This window comes from Magnolia sinica, chromosome 11 (assembly GCF_029962835.1).
Source record: "Magnolia sinica isolate HGM2019 chromosome 11, MsV1, whole genome shotgun sequence".
Taxonomy (NCBI): Eukaryota; Viridiplantae; Streptophyta; class Magnoliopsida; order Magnoliales; family Magnoliaceae; genus Magnolia; species Magnolia sinica.
Window position 1 is genome coordinate 66,501,276 of NC_080583.1, and position 5,580 is coordinate 66,506,855.

Sequence of the window (5,580 nt, forward strand, 5' to 3'; positions counted from 1 at the left end):
GCCTGGGGCTGGTTCAGCATTGGATTTTGAAATAGACAGGCTGGGCCTATTCAAAATATCAATTTTGCCTAGCTCTAGCCCGCCCCAGGACCAGCCATAATGTCAACATTCTCTAAGACGCATGCTAATGTCTGTTTGGATCAGCCTATTTTTCATCTCATACCTTAAAATGACATGAGAAAAGGGATGTACAACTTGAATAAACAGATAGGTCACAGTGGCCCCCACAGATTTGCCCATACGTTGTCAGCTAGGGTAGGACGTATTCCGCGTACATTCCCTGAATACTCCCTTATGGAGCAATCCCAACCCTTCCATTCGGCCTGCAAATGGCCTTTCCATGCTGGGCTTGTTAGCTCAAAGTATCATTTCCCTTGCACATGTTTCAGCCATATCCTAAGGTCCAGGATCATATATTTCGTCTGTACAGTTAGTAATCCGATTTCAGACCCATGATCCACTGGGTCATTCCTGCAATTTGTTGCCATTGGGAAATTCAACGATAAAGAGGTCAAAAGTTGAACGGCTTCAATTCTCCAATGCTGGAGAGTTTTGGGACATGTATCATCTGATCGGGCCCCTGGAGGTGGAAATGGATTGCATCTAGCCCCTGCCTGGACAGACTTGCCCAGGCAGGGGCTCTGTGGAGCCCACTGTAATGTATGGGTTTATATCACTCCGTCCATCCATTTTGCCAGATCATTTTACGGTCTATCCAATATTCAAACAATATGTGAATGTTTCCTGATCTGATCCTAATCCAATACACTCGGTGCATCCAAATGGAGCATCATGGAAGTAATGAAATCTGTCTCAAATTCCTTACCAGTGGGTGGCAAAAGATTCTTCACAAAGATGAAAATGGCCTTCTCAGGGGTCAGATTCATCCTCTTTCGAATCACGTAGACAAATTGCCCCACAGTTAAGTCAGCAGGAACAAGATACCTGCACTCAAAAAATAGCATGCACAATAAATCAGGCCTAAAGAATGGCTAAAGGAATCATCCAACCAAAAAGAAAATGTAGTGTGTTAGATATCTCCCGCTAGTTAGATGAGCTGACAGAGACGGTGTGGTGTGTGTGAGTGATCCAGGGTTCAATCCAATGCCTTTTTTTAAAGAGGAAACAACAACTTATTATAAAGCCCGCAAAGCAGGAAAATAATACACATAACTAGCACATGGGATGGGGCACATACCATATCCTGTGCCAACTGGACAATGTAACCCTTAGATTGAAGGATTTTGAAGGGTGAAAATGGGAAGTCAAATTAACTTCAGTTGACTTCTGATAACCATCCACTTTCTTCCCCAAAACTCCAATGAAATTTAGGATTTGCCAGATCACTGTGATTTTGGGACATGTCCCATCCAAGGTAGAGATTAGAGAGCCTACCTGATGATAGGTTCGGATCAGGTAAACATTGTGACATGAACAAAAAGCAAGTCACATTATAAGAAAGAAAATTGACAAATTCCATTTGCTAACCCTATTATAAGATGATTATAACACTATATCATGTTTTGTAATATGACAACATGCAGATTTTTTCTCTCAAATAATGGTCAGTGTAACTGCTGCAGCTGTCGAAGTTCTGTACTACTGTGTCGAAAGAGAGACCAATATACTGAGAGCATTCATCATTCATGGTTGAGACACATGTTAATGCAAAAACTTTAAAAGCACATTAGACAGTAGGAAAGGCACACATGTGTTAGCAAAAAACTACTTGGGTTATAACTTATAACACTATGTTACTAGACCATGATAAACATGTTGGTACACAAATATTTTCCCCTAATTTGGGACTCGCATGATGAATAGACCAGGAGACAAAAGCAAACTGCATATTGATTAGAGATTAGCTAGATTCCTTGCTACTTTCAATTGGTATTGTAATTTCAGCAAGATTGATTAGAAGCATTCATGAATATAACCTCAACATTCTTTTCAAATGCAGATTGGGGCCTGCATATCAAATGCAGAAGCTTGATATCTATAACAGATCATATTAAATAGACAAAAACTAAGATTTCTAATTAACGATTAACCTCCATATAAGTCTGGAGAATTTCCTTCTCCATTCTGAATGGAACACAGAGAATGCTTGCATGATCTGATCCAAGTACTTTCTCAAGATGTTGATTGCAAGTAGTACCGACTGCATCAGGTAGTAGTCCAGTCACTTGTGTTCCATAGCAAAAAAGAAAAAAAAAAAAAGGCATCATGAGGAAGGTAAAAACAAATGAGAATTAGAAATTAGAAGAGAAATCTCATGTTTCTGGCTTCTCTGGACAGGGTGAAACCAAAACCTGGAAATGGAAAGACTCTGTGGAACCCTTAAATGTGGAAAATGACATCAGCAGGGGAGGAAAAACATTTCCTTATGGCTGTTTGTTTTGCACCATCATTTCAATGGAAATCTAAAGGTCAAAGGTCAATCAGTAGAGTTGTCCCTCGTAACCATGGAATCTAGATTTTTTAACAAGATTTTTGTGGTGTGTTTCTCAAACACAGGAATCTGTCACACAAGGGGAATTCATTTGCTTTTCCATGGTTGTCCACAGTTCTCTCTAAACAAACAGGAAATGGAAATTTGTGATTCCCTAACTTTGGGCAAGAAATGATTTCTTATGGGTTCAATGATAAGGGAGAATCAGGATATTGGATAACATGGGGCCAATCCAGATGCAAATTGTCATCATGAAACTTACAATGAGAATTCGAGGCATGATATCAAGGCCTTGCTGCTTTATTCTGAGAAGCATCTCATGCTCCAATGCACGAACTTGATCCAAAACATAAACAACCTGCAGAAAGAACAACTCAACAAAATGACATTCTAGAGGTGAAAGAGTAGATGCAGTCTTTAAAAGGGAATATACCTGGCCCCCGGTATTGGGCAATCCCAGAACATTAGATTGGGAAAATGACCCATGGGGTGAAAGGAAAAAGGAAAATAGGCATCTTCAGTACTTGTCATCAAACTCTGAATAGGGTGTCTCTGGAGGGAGCCTCGACAGATATTCCTCTGCATTCTTCATAATTGATTGGAGAGCATTAAGACTCTGAATTTTTTCATTCAACATCATTGTCTGCACAACATAATCAAGTGTTAAATGCATTTAAATTGCTACATTGCAATTTTTTATTACTCTTAAACCTTCATGACAATATATTAAATCTGGATTTCTGAGGTTGTGGACATGACAGGAGTGGATGAGACATGGAATGTTAAAATCTCCTTTCTCAATTCCCTTCCAAAAGGACATTACCCAGCTTCTAATTCCCTTCCTTCATGAAGGTCTCCCAATACATTCTCACCTGGACACCTTCTCTTTCTCGGTAAAACACTGTCTTTTGATGGCTACAATTGGTTGCACGGTCGAGCAGTTGTTGATGCCAACAAATAGAACGGATGCGTACATGGCTCCAATAATGACGGTTAGATCATTTGCATTTTCCCTGCACCATAACTACAAAGTTCATGGTTTTGTACTCATGAATACTCGAGTAAATAAAAAAATTTTGTTTAAGATTCTCATGAACTACCTAATCATTTAATGGGACTGCACACATGAAATGATCACTATAGGAGAAACATGGCCACATGGGAGGCTGGAATTTTTCTTAAAACATTTGAAATAGAGGAAGTGATGCTTACCTTTTTGTGCCAACCCGCCAAAAGATCATGCCAAGCATGAGGGCAGCAACTAAGGTGAAGAAGTATCGGGTGAGGTTATAGTCAGGGCTTCTCCAATATGTCAACCATTGCTTCCAAAGGCATGATTTGAACTACCCGAAAGTAGACTGAGAATATTATGTGGGGAAATAGATATCTTCGGCTCCTGGGGCAGGAGTGCTTAGCTCCTTAACAAGTGCTTTATTTCTCCTGGAGATAATCACAAGGTGCACATTAGCACAACTGCAACAAAATTTTATACAATCACATGGAGGTTAAGTTGATTGCAGGGTTGTCTTCATCTATCTGTGAGATAAAAATATACAATCAGAGTGCTGCAATGAAGTACTAAGTTCTTCCATCTAATAACTGAAAATGATAGTCACATGGATGTGTAAGAAAAAAGTTTCTTAGATGCACTTGAATTCATCAACATAAGAAGAGTATGATTCACACATCCAGGAGCCTTTTCTACTTGGGTTGATTCCAAAGGTGACCAATCAATTGCATGTGAACACTTTTCCACCCAAGCATTTTTGAGATTAGCAGTGCTCTTATTAGAAAACCAGTTTCCTTCTCTGTGTATGTTTGAAAAATGATTCAGATTGATGTCCACCACATTGATTCTGGTTTTGCTCATCCGAGATTCAAAAATTATTTTACCCAAGAAATTGTCATTATTACGATCCTTCAATCAAAAACAAAGGAGATTATAGTTCACTTAATGATACAACTGCAAGGACTTGTAGTGCTCAGCAAAATCAATTCCCAATCGAACTTCAGCGGCAATTGAGCTTGCTTCTAGCATCCATGTTGCCGGATTGTATTTCTCTTTTATTTTTGGGACGCCAGGAATCTCCTACATGATGTAAACCAATGGAAGCTGAGTCAAATCACCATCTTTTTCTCTTTCCATTTTTATTTTTCTCTATTCTTCTAATGATTGTCAAAATTAATACTACATGTATGTCAGATTTTGTGTGCGAATGATCAATACAATAATAATGATGATGACTGTAAAATGGGAAAAAGCGTCTTACTGCAAAGTATTCGATTATCTTCTGAGAATTCCGGCCCAAAGGTCCAGAGTATATCACTTGCCCTCCTCTTTTCATCAGTAGAAGCTGTTAAATTCCATAAATTTCAAATGTTGCATAAATATTACACTCTAAAACTTTTAACTATATGGGTATGGCAGAGAAAGAGAGGTAGATCAGTTACCTCATCGAAAGCTTCAAAGATGTCAATGCTAGGTTGATGGATTGTGCAGACAACTATTCTTCCTGTATCAACCGTGTTCCTTACAGTTCTAATGACAATGGCCGCTGCCTGATGTTGGTTTTTTTTTTTTTTTTTTTTTTGGAGTTAATAAACGGTTCAGATTGATCGATTGGACTATCCAAGTGAACATATGCAAGTACATTATACCTTAGTGCTCAGATAGTACCAGAGCATCTCTCTTTAATATCGATTTTATGTCCAAGCCCATCCATCTGTTTTTGAAAAATCTTCACGGTATCAGAATCCAATCACCACCAAAACCCATTTGATGAATCCAATCACCAACAAAACCCATCTGACGAATCCGACGATTCCACATCCCCCAAACCTGTTGCCCCCGCCCTTTCAACACCCCCCTAAAACCCATTCCAGCGACCGTCCTCCATTATGGTGAACCCAATCCGTTTCAAAACCCATCTCTGCTAGCAACCATCCAAAAATAAAAGAACACAAATAGAAAAGAACGGGAAAAAAAACACACCCTACCTCAAACCTTCCGTGCACACCCCTCTCTGTTCTGCCCCCACCTGCAGACCAGACAATGCTCCACCTCTCGGACCAGCGCTCCCTTCTCCCTCAGCCTGTGGACCTGACCCACGTTCAACCTCTTGACCAGG

General features: G+C 39.6%; 1 long non-coding RNA gene across 1 annotated transcript; it reads right to left on the bottom strand.

The window, feature by feature from the left end:
* Positions 1 to 672: 672 nt before the first annotated feature.
* On the bottom strand, positions 673 to 5,012 carry LOC131219264 (uncharacterized). Its single transcript, XR_009158079.1, has 5 exons — positions 4,904 to 5,012; positions 4,723 to 4,806; positions 3,665 to 3,892; positions 2,886 to 3,465; positions 673 to 2,810 (listed from the first exon to the last, which is right to left on the bottom strand). It is a non-coding gene; the product is annotated as an uncharacterized LOC131219264 (long non-coding RNA).
* Positions 5,013 to 5,580: the final 568 nt, after the last annotated feature.